The 19,009-nt window shown below is 43.8% G+C and overlaps 1 long non-coding RNA gene across 1 annotated transcript in view; it reads right to left on the bottom strand.

The window, feature by feature from the left end:
• Positions 1-268: 268 nt before the first annotated feature.
• The window catches only part of LOC149334677 (uncharacterized), a 38,791-nt gene continuing 20,050 nt past the window's right edge, over positions 269-19,009 (bottom strand). The window contains exons 2-3 of the long non-coding RNA XR_016285011.1: positions 961-1,069; positions 269-871 (exon numbers count right to left, since the gene is read on the bottom strand). This is a non-coding gene — a long non-coding RNA (uncharacterized LOC149334677). The remainder of the gene's footprint in view (positions 872-960; positions 1,070-19,009) is intronic.

Here is a 19,009-nt window from a genome sequence, read left to right as displayed (position 1 = left end):
GGTGCCAGTGAAGATGTCAAGCAGTGGTTTGTGTGATAGTTGGTTGAAATATGTACAAGAGAAATGTTTGGAAGTGTCTTTATTACATGGGCAAATAAACGTACAAATTCGCATTTCCATTGGTGTACCTTCCTTTAATCTCATTCACATCAATTCTTGTAAACCAAGCAGTTAACTCTCGTTACTTCAACGTCTTCCAGACGGTGGCGGCCTTTTTTTATCTCTGAAGCATTTTTATCAGCTTCTTTGCCTTTTGGAGAACTCCGAATAATAGTTGAAATGACTGCTATAGGAACAGAAACCGGATAAACAATTTCAAAATTGTGATTATTTTTAAGAGAACTTCTTGCTGGACTGGTTGGTAATTTATTTTAATATATGCGAAAAACCACACACACACACAAGACAAGAGAACCACTCACAACCACAGCAGAGCGCCACCCACAACCTTTTTATTTTACAGAACCCGCATACATACTCGGTCGCATGCGTTCGCAAGATGCGACCGAGTTTTAAAGCCAATTGTCCAGGCTGGCTTCAGCCATATTCCCTGTCTCGCTTGTGACAGGGGTCGCCGAGAGCCTCTTGAAGAGGTTGAAGATTAGGGCAGTGATAGCTGGGGCAGAGGTCCCTCGAGAAGAGGTGAGACCTGTGGCGGTGGCATACGTGCAAAAGTTGTCCCACAATCTGAAGAAGGTTGCGAGCAGGCATGGTGTCCCGCCCGTCATTTCAGGCCTCCTGAAGCTCGGAAGCGTTTGCCCTCAAATAGGCAAAAGAAAAGAACAAGAGGCTGTGGTACCAAGCATGGGCGACCATTCATGAGATATGTGCTGAAGAGGTAGTTTGAAATTCCCCTCTCGTGCGGTCGTTCCTATGTAGGACAAACAGGGCGCTGTGTTAATGAGCGAATCAGAGAACATGAACGAGACGTAGAGCAAGATAAGGAGGGACCAAATTTACCGAAACATATCCGATCCTGCACTTCACGCTCTTGTGAGCCATGCTTCTCATCCATGCGGATCCTTATCAGAAGCAGCAATATCAAAGCCAGGGAACTGATTGAAGCGTTCTGTATGAACAAGAAAGGCAGTTTGTGTGTCAGCGAAACATCTCTGTATCAGGGGGAAAAAGGTTTTTGAGCGATCTTTATCATTTAGAAACTGATGTGCAAATTTGTTTCTTGCGCAGGCGCCGGTTGAGTGCATATATGTATCTGGGTTCTGCAAAATAAACCACTTGTGGGTGGCGCTCTGTCCTGTTCTGTTCTCTTGTCTGTGTGTGAGGTTTTTGGCGTCTTTATATTACATCAAATATTTTTGTAACTTTCATGCTTTATATTTGATACAAAAATACAAAAGCTGAGTCAAATATATTGGATATGAAAGCACGTCCTTTATTTAGTACATGAAAAGTTTCAGCCATTGGTAAAAACGCTTATTTGTCACAAGTTTCTTTTGGAAGTCTAGGCTTTGCTACCGCTTGTAAACATAAGACGGCAGCCGCGAAACGAAACGTTTCTTTTGCCAAGAACAGGGTGGAGAAATCTTTGTCATAGTAATAAAATAGGCCATGATTTGATTTATTTATTATTTATTTACAAATACTGCAGACAGCAGTGCTGCCCAGGTATTGAAATGGTAAGTTTGCAAAGAGCGCTCAAAGGTATCCATGTTAGCACATGCAACAACCGAAGCAGGCAAGCGATTTCATTTTTCGATTGTGCATGGGATAAAAAAATTTTCCAGCTGCTTAGTCCTAGAATTGTGTAGCCTTATCACTTTTGTTTGGTTCAGCCTTGATGATCTTTGTGGCGCAGAATGTAAATACGATTCACGTGGAAATCCTGTTTTGTTATAATATAGTAAGTGCAAGATTTTTAGCCTGGCCACCTGTCTGCGCAACTGGAGCCGCTCCGAGTTATGCTGCCTCTGCATATTAGTAACGGATGGACGTTTCCGGTAATCGGATGAGTTGAACCTGGCTGCATACCGTTGGATGCGCTCCACCAGCTCAATGTTTTTCACATGGTACGTACACAATAAAGGTGTATTCTAGGACCGGTCAAATCATAGTGCGATATGCTACAAGTTTTACTCTGAACGGGAGCCCTTTTATTTTCTTGCGCAGGTAGCATAATTTCCTGAATGATTTCGATCATATATAATTAAGATGCGTATCCAATTTAGGATTGATAGTAATTGTCAGGCCTAGGTGTTTAAAGGATGTGACTGTATTTATGCACTCATCTCCAATTTGGTAAAGATACTGTAAGGGATGTTTCTTTGTTGTAATTGTCATTGACGCGGTTTTTAAGAAAATTGATTTTCATCGCCCTTTGTTCGCACCATTCCGCGAGGTTACATAAATTGGCATTCAGTAGTTGCTGACAGAAAAAATTCTTGTTGACAAAACAAATGACATAATCACCGGCAAACAATTTCAGTGATACCTTCATCAAAGATTTGAGCAATTTCATTGCCCAAATTACAATTTTACAAATTACGCAGGAGAAGCAGCTAACACTCTAGACCTCATACTGACCACTCATCCAGATAGCTTAGAATCCCTTACGCACCTCCGCGAAATCAGCGACCGTAAAGTAGTTCATACCACTTTCAGCTTTACACCTGTGTTAAAAGAAGCTTCCCGGAAAACTATTATGCTCTACGACAAGGGAAACTATGAAGCGATCAGCAATGAAATAAATAACTTCTTGTCAATGTTTGAAACCTCCCTTCATAGCGGAAGTGTAAATGAAAACTGGACACTCTTCAAACATAAAATAACCAATAAATATATTCCAACGTGCAGTTTAGGAAGCGTAATCAGAAGCACTGGTTCACCAAAACACTAAAAAGACTCGGAAATAAGAAAAAACGCGCATTTCGTACAGCGAAGCGACAAGGAAGCCCAAATGCGTGGGTAAAATGCAATGAAGTCGAACACTTGTACTTGGCCGCGATTGTAAAAGCTAAGCGCTCCTTCTACGAAGTAGACCTACCAAAAATGATAGTCGATAACCCCCAAAAATTCTGGAAAGTGATAAACACAGAAGAAACACGCGCTATCACCCTTACTAACAACGCTGGTGTTACAATGACTGATACCGAATGTGCAAACGCATTTAACACTGCTTTTTCGTTAATTTTTACTGACAAATTCGAATTACCCTGTTCTACACTACCACTTGTTATCACTACAGCCATGGAACCCATTACTTTCAACAGTAGCGGAATTGCATGCATAATTGATTAAATAAAGAACTCATCCGCTACCGGCATAGTTGATACAAACTCAAAAATTTTAAAGAACGCTAAACTAGCTTGCTCCAGTATCGTTTGTGCACTGTTTAACGCAATCATTGTCTGAAGGAACCATACCTGACGACTGCAAAGTGGGGAAGGTCGGTCCCGTGCACAAAACAGGTACTACTGATTCACCTCTTAATTATCGCCCTATTTCATTAACAAGTGTACCCTGCAAATTAATGGAACATGACATTTACAGCCACATCATACAATTCCTAAGTTTCAATCACTTCTTCCATCCGTCCCAGCATGGATTTCGGAAAGGTTTTTCCACGAAACTCAATTAGCCATTTTTGTTCATGACATTCACGCCAACCTTCACAATAACCTACAAACTGACGCCATATTCCTAGACTTTGCTAAGGCATTCGACAAAGTACCTTATCAACGCTTGCTTCTCAAACTCTCTCAGCTGAACCTAGATCCAATCATCGCGTGGATTAAAGAATTCCTCACTCATCGTTCTCAGTCTGTCTTCATTAATAATCAGCCCTCCCACCCGCTTCCAGTAACCTCCGGCGTCCCGCAGGGCTCTGTCCTCGGTCCTTTGTTATTCCTTATTTACATTAACGACCTACCCCAGCATGTATCTTGCCATATCCGTCTGTTTGCTGATGACTGCGTTATTTATCGTTCAGTTACTAACCCTTCTGACCAAGAATCCCTACAGGCTGACCTAAACCATGTGCAAAATTGGTGTTTGCAGTGGCGGATTATCCTCAACCCTAACAAACGTAAGTATATGTCTTTGTACCGCTTCCGAAATACTTTTGTTTTGCAGTACACAATTTCTAACTCCTCTGTCGACCTCGTCCAGTCGTACAAATACTCAGGTATCACCATTTGTAATGATGTATCTTGGCGTCTGCATGTGAGTAACCTGATATCATCAGCTAATCAAAAACTTGGCTTCTTGAAACGTCACCTGCGGGATGCCCCTCAACATGTAAGGCTACAAGCATATATTTCACTCATAAGAACTAAACTCGAATTCGCATCGGCCATCTGGAACCCTCACCAAGCATATCAAAAAAACGCCCTCGAAGCTGTGCAGAACAGAGCCACCAGATTCATTCATTCCTCGCATTCATACGACGTTAGCATATCATCTCTAAAATTGTAATCAGGTCTATCTAATCTTTCTGCTCGCCGTCGCACTGCCAGTCTCGTCTTATTTCACAAGTTTTTTTATTCGCCACTCGGCCAAGAACCCTACATCTACGCACCCCCGCCGCGCAGATTTCATCGCATCAGTCACCCTCTTCAAGTTTTGCGCCCACGTGCCCGTAGTACTGTTTTCTCTAATTCATTTTTTTCCCGAGTAGCAGCTGACTGGAACGGCCTTCCGCACGATATCGCTGCCACCACCTTCCCTGGAACATTCATGACCGCAGTGAACACCTGTACTTCATAAAAACCCACCCCTTATGTAACACCCCGCAAGGGGTCTTTAAGGAAATTAAAGTAATGGTGTAAAAGAGTAATGGTCGGTGAAAGCTGCAGGCGGAACAGCAAAGTAGCTGCATGTCGTGGTAGGCCCGGTGGAAGCGGGAGCTTCAGATCAGCGTCCAGGGCTTTATTGGCCTGAATTCTATGTGGCAAACGTGATCCCCCGCGCAAGTGCGCGAAGCCCGCTCGCTGCGTCTGATCTTGAAATGGGGACCGACACAAAATCGCCGTCTCGGTGAGCAGTGCGCGCGACCTCGTCCGCGCAGTGATTGCGTTCTATACCGCTGTGCCCCAGTAGCCATTGGTAGATAATGTCATGTCCTTTGTTGATGGCAGAGTAATGTAGTTGCCGAATTTTTGCGACCAGTTGTTCATGGGCATCACGGCGAAGAGCAGCTTGTAACCACTGCTGAGGGCGCTGCTGATTGAGTTGTTCAATGGCGACACGAAGAGCGGTGAGTTCTGCACCCGTCGAAGAAGTCGGGTGAGCTGTCTTAACTGTAATTTCTGTAGTCAGGGTTGACAACGGAGCCCGGAGAACTGATAGGGCTCACTGGACTGTCGTTGTAGACATGCACACGGTTAGTATGGTGCTCGTGGAAATATTCAAGAGCGACTTGCTTTAGTTCTATCGGCGATAGATCGGTCTTCTTCCGGATGCCAGGTATTAAGGCGAAAACCTTTAATGCCTCATCATTGTTGACAGAGGGTTGCCGACAGAAGGTTGTCAGAAGAAGGTTGTGAGCAGAGGTATCACGCTTTTCTATTCAGACCAGAAAAAAATCATTCTGCGCGATGGGGTTCGAACCACCATCCTTCCGTTCCGCAGCCGAGCGTGCTAATGGCTACGCTACTTCGTGCAACGCATATGTAATTATCCTCTTCTAGGACGCTGGAGAGTGTTTGCAGAAAGGCATCGAATGAGACGGATGCCTCCCAAACGCCCTCCAGTGTCTCCGGCACTTTAAGATTCACAAAAAATTGTGTACTTAATTAACATATTAACCACACATCAGTGACACAAGCAGCAACACTGCCCTTAAGGCTTTCTCCTCACCGCACTTTAGGTCAATAAAGTCCGCCCCTGAATTTTTTTGAAGAAGCACACGGGGATTGCACAGGCTCCAAAGCGGCGAGGATGGTCTAGAGGCGGGTGTAAACTGAAACGGCAGAATGGCGCGATGTGCATCAGTGATGTATGTAAACGATGTGCTCGGCCTGGTGATAGGAAGACTGGCAAGATGGTGAGAGGGAACCCGGGATATTTATTTATTTATTCACAATACCTTATAGGGCCCAGAAGGGCTTTGAGTAAGGGGGCAAAGAACGACAAATATCAAAAAGAAACTAATTAATACAACATGAGATACAAGAGATTAAGTAAAAAGAAACTAATGTACTTAAAGGATACAAGGATACAATGCACTTATTAGTAGCATGAATGCCGGACGTACGGCCAAAACAAAACGTAATGGCAACGAAGGAACGAAAGTACACTGCGACAACAAAAAAAATCGAAGATAGGAGAAAAAGCGATGTCATGTGAGATATCTACGTAGCTGATCCTGGAATGGTTGATGATTGACGATGGATGCGATATTGTCAAGAAGATCATTCCGAAGAGCGATGGCACGTGGAAGTGCAGATGAATTAAAATCGAGGGTTCTACCGTGAATTCGTTTTATGCTCTTCTGGTTATGTAGGCGGCGTGAAATGCGTGTAGGCGTTTCAAGAGGTAATGGAGATGGCTTTGTGCTGAAAAGATATTTATGAAATAAGCACAAAAGAGCAATTTAACGGCGAATGTCTATAGGCTCGAGACCGATATCAAGTTTTATTGCTGTTATGCTGCAGTGAGGGCTGTATTTGCGTGTAATGAAGCGAGCGGCTCTGTTCTGGATGGATTCTAACATGCTGATTAAGTATTTTTGATATGGAGACCATGTAGGTGATGCAAATTCTAGTTGCGGCCGTACGACTGTGAGATATGCCAGTTTTCTTACGCTGTTAGGGGAGGTTAGCAAATTCCGACGCAGGTACCCTAGTGACCTGCTGGCTTTGGCACAGATGGCTTGAATGTGTGGCCCATGAAAGATTATGCGTCAGATGAATGCCTAAATACTTGTACGATAATGCCCGAGACACTGTAGTGCTATCTATGATGTACGAAAAGCTAGAGTTTGTATGCTTGCGGCTGAAAGAGATAATCTTGCATTTTGTCGAGTTAAGCGACATTTGCCATTTCGTACACCAGTCCGAGATGAGGTTCAGGTCACATTGGAGAGTGAGGTGATCATTCATGGAATTGATAGGACGGTAAATGATGCAGTCATCCGCAAAAAGTCGCAGGGAAGAAGATATGCCAGCGGGTAGATCGTTAATGCATATTAGAAACAATGAAGGACCAAGAACACTGCCTTGAGGCACACCAGATGTTACGTCACAGAGTGAGGAGGAGAAATTGTAAACTGTTGTAAACTGGTGACGAAAAGAAAGAAAGTTGCGAAGCCATGTCAGTGTTAAAGAATCTAGTCAAAGAGCAGATAATTTCGAGAACAAGCGGGAATGTGCAACACGGTCAAAAGCTTTAGCAAAGTCCAGAAAGATGCAATCAGTTTGTAGGTTAGCGTCCATGTTGAAGTGCAGGTCAGTCGTGAATTCTAGTAGTTGCGTATCACAAGAAAATCCTTTTCGGAAGCCATGCTGTTTAGTAAAAAAGAAAGAATTAAGTTCCAGGTGGTCGTAAATGTGAGAGGCGATAATGTGCTCAAGTAACTTGTAGCATATGCATGTGAGTGAAATGGGGCGATAGTTTTCTGGCGAATTTCTATGTCCATTCTTGAAAACAGGGACGACCTTGGCAATTTTCCAGTCTGCGGGGAGCAAGCCAGATGATAATGACTGCTGAAAGATATGGCAAAGCATTTGACTAGAAGTCGATGCAGTGTTCTTTAATATTTTAGAATTAATGTCATCAACACCAGCGCTAGTGGAGAGCTTGAGGTTTGTAATGAGATGAGATATACCTTCAGCGTAGATGTTAATAGGAGCCATATAGGGATAATAAAGGTCAGGAACACTGGGTACGTTGGAATGATCTTCCCGAGTAAATACAGACGCGAAATATCTGTTGAATTCATGCGGGCATTCACTGTCCGAAAATTCTGTGAGGTCGGCATTGCACAATGAAATGTGGTTACGAGTCCCGTCAGGAGATATCACACGCCAAAATTTTTTCGGATTAGATTTTAAGAGAGCAGGCAGGTCATGAGAAAAGTATTTGTTTTTAGAAGCGCGAATAGCCGTACAGTAAGATTTTAGGCATTCACGGTATTTTTGCCAAGCAAATGGCGTGGACACAAGTTTAGCCCTTCGGTACAAACGATTTTTTCTTGTTTCGGTGACGGCGCAGAGACCTATTGAACCAGGGGTTAGATTTATCGCTTGAGACAGAAACCAAGGGAACATATTTATAAACTAAATTTGTTATAGTGTTCTTAAAAAGCATCCAGTTTTGTTCAACAGACCTGTCCGAAAATGTAGGCAAGAAGGTTGTAGTGAAAAATTCGTTAAGTGCGATATTCATATCGCTATAATTGGCTCTATTGTAATCCCGAATTTGCCTAGATGTAGTACCTTGAAATTTTAATGGGACAGTAAGCTGCAATTGGATAAGCTTATGATCGCTAAAACCATCTAGGAATAGCACTTCGCGGACCGTTTCAGGCGCGCTGCAGAAAACTAGGTCTAGAATATTGGAACCACGAGTTGGTTGATTGATAACTTGAAAAAAAATTAAAATCTAACATGAGGTTGATAAGCTCAACTGAGGTGTGGCATGCGGATGACAAACTTGACCAGTCTATCCGAGGGAAATTGAAGTCGCCAACCAGGTAAATGATTTCAGCTGGGCATTTTTGGATAGCGGACGTAACACTGATATGAAGCCGTGAAATGATGGAATGATCAGAATCAGGTGGCCGGTAGCAGACACCAACCAAAACTTTCTTTGATGATGTTGTACAAGCAGCCCACACTATTTCAAGGATGGAATCAGTGCTGACGAGAAATGAAGGCAATGCTTTCTTGATGGCGACAAAATGACACAACCACTTCTTTTAGTGGAACGATCACGGCGATAAATATTGTAATTATCAAGACTGGGAAAAATTTCATCATCCGCTACATCTGGATGCAGTCAAATTTCTGTGAGTGCCACGATATCGCTGTCAGCATCATCCAAGAAAGAACATAGTTCGTCACGCTTAGGGAGCAGGCTGCGGATATGTTTGTTAAAGAAAGTGATAACTGTGGATCAGTGAAAGATGACCTGGGCAATGGCGGAATGTTTGTGCTCCGGCCTAGCTACCTTGAGGATAATACCACTGAGTCAGTCGCGCTGTCGTACATGTATATTCTCTTGTCAATGCGCAGTATATCAGCAACCAGCCTGCCCTTCTTACCCTGTTTGGCGAACTCGAGCAGTTTTTTCCGTGCTATCCTGGTTGACCATGAAAAGTCCGCTTGGATAGAGTGACTCGCGCCTTTCAGCTTGTGCGCAGACGCAATAATTTGCTGCTTATCTTTAAAAAGTGAGAATTTTGCGATGATGGGCCTAATCTTCTCGGCGTCGAACTTTCCCAGCCGATCGACACGTTCAACTGGGCATTCGTAACCGTAATTCCCAGCTTTTCGGAGCAGAAGGTGATTATTTTTTGCTCGGAATCATCCCAGCTCTCATTCTCCTCGTCGTGAGGTCCGAAAAACAGCAAGTTCGAGCGCCGAAGCCTGTTCTCTGCGTCATTGCATCTCGCGGTAACCTCAGCCAGCTTTGCTGTGATTTCTTGCAAAGCAGGGTCAGGAATGTGTCCAAAATGTGCCCTCAGTGCGACAGCTGTTAGGTAGGTAGTGACTGGATGCTTCTGGGCGATGATTACGGTTGCGACTTTAAAGGCACATTTAGGCAATCCTATGCAGGTCGGCAGAGCTTGAAATTAAACGGTTTGTAGACTTGGCATCTTGGTTTATCGAATGTTTCAAAGTTCAGGGAGGCTGTACCGAAAGGATCATGAATAATGCGCTGAACAGCTGCATCATCGACCGCACTGACGCTCGTGACCACTTTCCCCCATGAAAGGTGAGAACGTGAGCAATCGCTGTCAGTCTATTTGTAGGCATATCCATAGATTACTTTAAAGCATTTGATCATACTAATCACATCAATATACTGAAAAACTAGGCCACCTACGATCAGTAGGTGGTCGTCATAAATAAAAAACATTCTGACATCAAATTAATTTGCGCAGGTGTGCCACAATGGTCTAAATTCCCAGATTCCTTTCGGGTGGTGGCCAGTTTCGCTGTGAGCGGCGTACATGACAAACAGCACGAGAAGAGGATCTAATGCTAGACGTGCGCTGGCAGCATGCGCCGAGGATTTTCACCTCGACTAAGGAGATTATGGCAAACCGGCCATCGCTGCCTGGGCGTGCCTTGCGTCTTTCCGCGGGTGTAATCGGCAACTCAACAAAAAGCTCTATTTTTTTTCAGCTTTCGAAAGATGCAGTTGGAGGTGCCATGCCGCTGAGTGTCACCTGTGAAAATTTTTTACATGGATTCGGGGTCGTCAAATGCCCCTGTAAGGGACATGGTTCCAAATGTTGTTGCCGAAAAAAAAAGAGAAAGAAGGGAACTGAAATTGCAAGCGGGAATATTGAAGTGGAAATTGTGGGCAAAGAAAAAGAATATAACCGAATGAGAGCAGGAGGGCAGTGATGAAGACAACCCAACAAAGCTAGCGGCGATGGGGAAGTCATTCTTTTATACAAATGTACAGCCAGCGTAAAGCTTGCGCAAAGAGCTCTACTACTGCGCTGCATCACAACGATTACGAACTTAGACAGCAGCAAATTGTTTTCAGAAGCGACAGCTCATTGACATGCTTAAAACTGCGCTTGAATCCGCGTGTTCCTCCTGCGCTATTCGCTTTCTTCATGCATAAGCTATTTCATTACGCAAGTTAAAATATAAAAAAATGACTTCGAAGCACGCGACGTAGGATGGTGGCTGACTCTACTCTCGAGGGCTGTCAGGCGGGAGGATCATCGGGTAAGAGAAAGCGCCAGCGAAGGCCGGCAGTGCAGAAGGAGAGCACGCCATCGAGTGAGCTGTTGTTCACCTCATTCATTTGTCACGGCGAAGGACGGAAAGCACAGGAGCGGTTTGCGTAGCTGCTAACTCTTGTGTACTGAATAATTGTTACTCGTACATGAACTGTGGAAAAGCACAATTTTTCAACGGGAAGTTGCTTATCAACGCATTTTTTTTTTCACATATGGTACTATAGCATCAGAGCAATCAAGATATCTGCAGGTCCCTCGGGACACTTGTAGCTCTGCTGCTGTCTTAAATGCATGCTGCTGGTTCCTAAGGCAGACTTAACTACACGCTTCGCAAGCGTGGTATGGCTCCGCATCGGAAGGTTAAGCCATCTACAGTGTATGGTCAAAACTGTATCATACAACACGACATCGTGGCTGAGAATAAATGCTGAAGAAAGCCGGGCTTTATTCTGAAATTAGCTGGCTGCCGTACACATAAGGAAGTTTTCGTTCGTTTTTCTGAAGAAGCCACCCCCAAAAACACAAAATCAGTCAGATTATACTGTAATGAGAAGCATATGCACATACCTTTACCTCGTAAAATTCGCTACTGAAAGAAATCCTCTAACGCCTAAAAAACTTGCCGGGAAACCCCTTTCAGACAAGCCATAAACCACGTCCTGCTGATACACAGATAAAAATAAGGCAGATGCACACCTGAGACCCTCCTTTGTAATATTGAACCTCAAAGCTTAGACTATTTGGACTGTGGCTTTGTTTATTCCTTTTCCAACTATAGCCCTTGACTGACTGACTGCGTAGCATATTCCTTCACAACATCATGTACCAACTAGGCCCAACCCAAGTTTTATTGTCGCATATTAAGTCGCCGGCAGAAGACGTGAACACAGAAGACGATACCAAGATGACGAAATGATCATTAACCCGTTACCGAGGAAGCAAAGATTCGCTTCAGGTAAATTCACTGTAAACGTTCTTTTCCGTGCAATACATAACGTAAACGGTAGTTCCCTCCGTCAGTCCACTCTTGACAACGTTTTAATTTGGTGTCTGCGATGGTCTATGGTTCTCAACAAATCAATCCATCAAAATGCAAAATTATGTCCGTCTCACTCCAATCTAACCCGTTTAAAACGTTCGGTTAAAGGAATGATGCAGCTTCATTCGCGAACGTTTTATCTTACAAATATCAAGTTGTTCCCATCACTTACAATTTATCCTCGCGCATTCACATAGAATATTTCATTAACAATGCAAACCGTGCCCTTAGTTGCGTGCGCAGAAACTTCTCTCAGGCTCCATCCGATATGAAGTTACTATTATAACAAACACTAATACGGCCAAAGTTAGAATAAGCATCATAAATATGGTACCCTGCGCAACTCACTTTTATCGATGCTATAGAATTTGTTCAGAATCAGTCAGCTCAATTAATCATTTCCAATTATTTTCGCAAGGCTAGTGTTTCTATCTAAACTTGGCCTGACTAAGCTCGCAGTTCGCAGAAATATTTCACGCCTCACTCTTTTCCATAGCATTTACTTTCATAATGAGGCAATAAAAAGGATTTTTTTCTTCTAGACCTTCATACGTGTTCATCATCTGCATAAAGTTGCCATGAATACTTGTAAAATGAATGTGCATCTTTATACCTTCTTAGCGAAGGGTTTGATCCCGGCCGCGGCGGTTGAACGTCTTTGGAGGAGAAATTCTAGAGGTCCGTGTGCTGTGCGATGATGTCAGTGCACGTTAAAGAACCCCAGGTGGTCGAAATTTCCGGAGCCCTCCACTACGGCGTCTCTCATAGCCTTAGTCGCTTTGGGACGTTAAACCCCATAAACCAAACCAAACCTTTCTTAGCGAAGACTAGCCCTGAATGGAACCACCTTCCACCCCGTATCGCCTGCATTCAAGACGCAGCATCCTTCAAGCCACTCACCACCAAATATTCTATCGAACAAGCGTCTGCATCTTGATTTTTTCCTTTTGCCTGTACTTTTTACTATGTATTGTTTTTTTTTTCACCCACCCTCTCTGAACGCCTTAGGGCCCGGAGAATATTGCAAAACATAAATAGATAAAAGTGTTTGTTGGGCTTGTTGACGTTCGCTTCTTAAGTCTGGGCTTGTTGGCGATTCATGATGGAAATGTACAGCGCAAATACAGACTAGCCCACAAGGAAAACACATAGAATACACGAGCGCTGAACACACCAGCACTCGTGTGTTGTATGTGTCTTCCTTGTGTGCTCGTCTGTATTTGCGCTGTACATTTCCACCATGAAGACACCAGCACACGTGTGTTCTGTTTGTCTTCCTTGTGTCCCCGTATGTATTTGCGCAGTATATTTGGATCGTTAAGTTCATTATTGCCAGCGAACTAGCAGGACGCCGACAGGAAACGAAAGGACTAGCGGTGGTCCTGTCGCTCCGCGTGCTGTCTGCATCTACCATTTCGCAACTAGTCGTGAATTTGGGATGCTGCAAATGAATTAAAATAAATTATGTATCTTACACACTCTATACGGTTAGCTTTTATTATACAACAGCGCAGAAGACAAGGCAAAAAACGAAGAAAATACGACACGAGCGCTGACTTTCAAATTAAATTTTATTTCATGCTAGTATACTAAATCCCTCCTGCCGAGACAAAGTTCAAAAAACGAAACTTATCAACACATACTACTACCTATGTTCCGCAAAGGCACCCTCCAAAAACCTCAATTCACGGTTGTCAAGTGATAATGACGTGTTAATCGGGACGGGTGTTTGTAGAGGATATTACAGTAAGGCAATGAAGGAAAACAAGATTGGCAGTCTCGAACATGGTCAACTAGATTATTAGATTTGCTAGCTTCCAGATTATTTGCATGATCTTTCAAACGTGTATTGATGCAACACCCCAAATTATCTGGAAGCTAACAAGTCTAATAATCTAGTTGACCATGTTCGAGACTGCCAATCTTGTTTTCCTTCATTGCCTTACTGTGATATCCTCTACAAACACCCGTCCCGATTAACACGTGAGATCATGGAAGCATATCACGTGAGGAAAAAAACAAGGTTATGTGTCAGTAAGCCATCTATTTCATTATATGACAGTGAGGTTGCATACCTCGATGCCACGTAGAAACATGGGTTTTGTCTGTGGTAATGACGGTTGGCTGATGCAAGAGGAACCACACTTGGCAATATGATAAGCATCAACCACCTCCCTTACGGTCTGGTCGCTGTGGGCGAAAATGACTGACGTTTGATTGAACAATAGGATGCACGTGTGATTTTTCTCGCCCACAATAAACATCAAGATTAGAACCCGTGCCTCTGCTCAGCAAATTGTTGTGTTGCATAAGCCGAATGTTTAAACACCGACCCGTCTGACCCACATAGTAGCCGCCACAAGAAAGCGGTATACGGTAGACAACGCTCGTTGCACAATCCACCATCCTGATACCATGCCTTACAGAGCAGGTGTTCTGATCCCTCCTTGCATCTGGCCGCCGTCTTCGCAGCACTACTGGGCAGATATTTCCCACTTCCCGGCGAGAAGAAAAAACCACTTCAACGGTGTACTTCCTCGCCACTTTTCTCATTCTGTGCGACAAAGTATGTATGCGTATAGAATTATGGCAACCGTTTTATGATTTTTTGAATCAGGTTCCTTGGGCAAGCGATTATTATGACACTTACTCTTGATAATCAAGAAAAGTGATAATCAAAGAAAAGTGGGCAGGAAGTATAACGATGAAGTTTTTTTTCTTCGCGCTGGAAAATGGAGGATATCTATACTCAAAAAATTGCTCAGAAACACGAGGACAAAGCAGGGACCAGACAAGGACGACCGCTACTCACAACTGAAGATTTATTCCAAAACACATGCACATATAAACAGGAAAAAAACAAACAAAACAGACCACACCAAGCTAGCATCAAGAATATCACATGTCACCCCCTTAGATACCCGAGTTATTTGGCCAAAAAGCGGAACTACCTATCAGAGAAGCGGACGGAAGCCTGGCTGATCCGTTTATCTCCGCTGATACGCATATGAAACGCTTCCATCAGTTCTCGCACATGTTGATCCCTATGCCTGAACAGAATTGTTGCTTTGTCCAAAAGCGTTTACACTGCATCTTCTTAACGCTCGTATCACAAGCGCGGCAATGTTTTGGGAGGTTGTCAAGGGAATCTCCTCTGTGTATAATCTTCGGTGTTCACCTAATCTTTCGTTGACGCATCGCCCGGTTTGGCCGTTGTACACTGCACCGCAGGATAGCGGCAGCTTATACACAAATCCCCTGGCACAAGGAACAAACGGGGCTGTGCTCTTGATACTGCACTCATTTTTTCTTCCTTTCCTTTTGCCGCCTCCTTCCTTCCGGCTGCTCACCTGTGAACAGTTTGAAGCCAACTTTCTAGGGGCGGAAAACACTACAGGAACGCTGTAACGCCCGGCTATGTTCTAAAGCTCATGGCGCCAGCCTGTGCACGTATGTTATAACAGCGACCCTTCGCCGGTCTGTTTCCCGGAGTTTGGGCCTCGAACCTGCGTGCCCAGCAGTGCCCAGCAATATCTGCCCAGCAGTGCTACGAATGCGGCGGCCGGACGCAAGGATAGAGCAGAACGCGTGCTCTGTAAGGCATGGTAGTTGTTGTTGTTTAAGATTTTATTTGTGCGCAAATTTTAAAGGGAAGGGTGATGGGATCAGGCAGACGGGAGCCCTTGAGCCCCGGCGGCCTCCGCAGCCCACTCGCATGCCGCCACTTGGACGGCTGGGTCCGAGCTGCGCATCAATGCCTCCCTCTGCTCCATATTTTCAATGTTGCTATGTCAAAGTCAAAGTCAAATTTATTTACAACATCAAACGTCCGCTCGACAGGTGTGATGTTGAGGGGGGGGGGGGGGGGCAAGCAAAAAGCCTGAAAAAAGGCTTGACAGGGCCTGCACCCCGTTGCAGATGGCGGAGCGACGCAGAAACCGACATGATAAAAAAAAGGCAAGTACATTCTTATTTCATGTACAACAAAAAGAAGAAACAAAGATACATCAAGGCAGGAATTACAGTGCACGTAGCAAAGATACAAGAAAGGCGAAAAAATACAAGAATACAAGATACAAAAATACAATACAAAAAATACGATGCAAGAACACAAGATATAAGAAAGGCGAAAAAGACTAGTTACAAGGCAAGGAATAGCTAGGAAATTTGAAAAACTCACAAAAAATAGATATAGAAATAAAAATCCCAGAAGTGTGGTAAGAAGTTTCAGAGCACATTGATTACGAGTGAGCGATATGGGCAGCATTTAATACACTTGGTAAGGTGTAGCGCAGCATCTGGCGACCGTAATTGGTTCGTGTATATGGTAACTGCCATTGTTCTGTGCTCCTTGTGTTATAAGCAGCGTGCCGTAATTTCATTTCTGCAAGTTCCTTGAGATAAATATCATTATTTTTCATCGAGGTCTGATAGCGTGATGCAAGCACTGAATTATAAAGATTTGGTAATGAGATTAGGTTCAAGCTTTCAAAAATGGGCTTGGTGTGGGCATCATAAGCAGCATTTGAAATTATGCGCACAGCTTTCTTTTGCAACCTGTGTATTTTGGCAAGGTTAATAGCAGTTGTGGTGCCCCAGACTAGGTAACAATATCTTAAAGTTGAAAAAAAGAGGCTATGATAAAGCAACAATTTTATGTTTGGGGGCAAAAGAAATCGCAGGCGCGATAACATTGCAACACTACGAGATAATTTAGAGCAGGTCGTTTGAACGTGATCGTCCCACGTCATGTTCTCTTGGAAAAGAACACCGATACTTTTTACAACGGGCACCACTTCTATGTTAGATCCAGCTAGGCTAAGATTAAAGCTTGCGTTCATCGGCTTGTTTTTGGGGCGGAATAAGACTGCCTTTGTTTTAGAAACGTTTATAAGTAATGAGTTCACCATGCTCCAGTCCGCTAACAGCGTAAGTACATCATTGGCTTTAGATTCGATCGCAGTCAAACTAGGCCCTGGAAAGAACAAACTGGTGTCATCGGCATATATGATAAATTTAGTGTCGTCGTTAATGTTAACAATGCCATTTACATAGATATTGAATAGCAATGGCCCGAGAATACTTCCTTGTGGGACGCCACTCCCGAGACCAGAAAAATTAGATGTGTACCCGTGTATTTGTACTAGCTGCTGTCGATTATTTAAGTAACTATGCAAAAGTTTCAAGAATGTGCCGCGAAATCCGTAGTGTTCTTAGTTGTGAGAGTAGTATCATTAATTCGGTCAAAAGCCTTCGAGAAGTCTACAAATATTCCTAGCACGTAATATTCATGTTCGAAAGAGTCCAGGATAATTTCTTTTTGTTTTAGTAATTCTGTCTCGGTTGAACGGTGTTTAGTAAACCCAAACTGCAAGGGTGTTAGCAAGTTGTGTTTTGCGAGAAAACGGTTAATTCTATCGTGCATCAATTTTTCAATTCCCTTAGAAAGGACCGGTAGGATCGATATCGGCCTGTAGTTGGTCATATTGTTTTTGGGAAGATTTGAACGACCCCACATCATATGCGTGAGGTTGGCTGGCTGAGGGCAGAGTTTTCCGTGTACTTGTCTGGGTAAATGTGCGAGTAAATTGTGGGATGATGGTACGTATTTGTCTGTAAGCGGCGCCAGGTGTTTTCTTGGGCTTTAATTAATGTTTCGTGGCCGGCAGGATATTGTTTGCTGGCCAGATGGTAGGGGTGTGCGTACGTTCCTGATATGAGATCTGTACATGGTAGTAGGATGGTGGATTGTGCAACGGGCGTTGTCTACCGTATACCGCTTTCTTGTGGCGGCTACTATGTGGGTCAGACGGGTCGGTGTTTAAACATTCGCCTTATGCAACACAACAATTCGCTGAGCAGAGGCAGGGGTTCTAATCTTGATGTTCATTGTGGGCAAGAAAATCACACGTGCATCCCATTGTTCAATCAAACGTCAGTAATTTTCGCACACAGCGACCAGACCGTAAGGTAGGTGGTTGAGGTTTATCATTTTACCAAGGGTGGTTCCTCTTGCATCAGCCAACCGTCATTATCTCTTGACAGCCGTGAATTGGGGTTTTTGCAGGGTGCTTTTGCGGAAACATAGGTAGTAGTCTTTGTTGATAAGTTTGGTCTTTTGTTAACTTTGTCTAGGCAGGAGGGGTTGAAATGTATACTAGCACGTAATAAAATTTCAGTTGAAAGTCAGCGCTCGTGTCATATTTTCTTCGTTTTGTGCCTTTGTCTTCTGTGCTGTTGTCAAATGGATCGTAACCAACTTTTCCAGCTTTCTGTCCTTCTTTGGTTAGCTTTTCCGCTGCCAAAGTGGGAACACAAGCAGAGAGGACTATCGCGTGAGCGCTAATGACATCATCATCATTAGCCTAACAAAGACCAATGCAGGAAAAAGGCCTCTCCCATGTCTCTCCAATTAAGCCTGTCCTTTGCCAGCTGCAGCCTCCGTATCTCGGTAAACAACTTCTTTCTTGCTTTTGTTGGTGAAGTACAGCGGTACTCGATTGCTCACAATCAGTGTTTTAATTTGCTCATCTTCCCAATCCAGGTCATGTTCATTTCCTTCATTGTTTTCATAAGCAGAACCTAAACTAAATCAACCAAAATCATGTATCGGAAATGACCCGGGTCATGAAAAACGCTTAGTCGAGCTGGTTGGTGCATGTTGATGGAAGTAAGAGAAGAACAGCTCTTGTGTTCTCTTACGTCCTGTCTGTTACCCCTCTTCTGTGGGTTTCCATGCTGATATTTGCCAATTTATGCGCATAACCTTTCAGTACGATGTGGAGTAGACTTACGCTAACTTACGTATAAAGCACATCGTATAAAAACTTGGATAGCCCTTATGTTTATGCGGAGGAGAATCTCCCGTGTTTTGCTCATTTCCTGTTTAGGTGGATACGGTTCATTGTAGAACGAAAAAGGTGATATCTTTCCTGTATAGGGAGACCACGCCGTGTGGAGCACTGCTGTCATTCGCATTTCTTTAGTGGCGCGAAGGGCAGAAAACCGGGGCGCATTTTTCGTAGTTGATAACGAGAACAGAAAACTGGGCAAGTTGGAACGGATTCATCTTAAAGCAGCGCGATACACAG

This window comes from Amblyomma mixtum, chromosome 8 (assembly GCF_055824585.1).
Source record: "Amblyomma mixtum isolate Tamu chromosome 8, ASM5582458v1, whole genome shotgun sequence".
Taxonomy (NCBI): domain Eukaryota; kingdom Metazoa; phylum Arthropoda; class Arachnida; order Ixodida; family Ixodidae; genus Amblyomma; species Amblyomma mixtum.
This window is presented reverse-complemented; position numbering and strand designations above follow the sequence as displayed.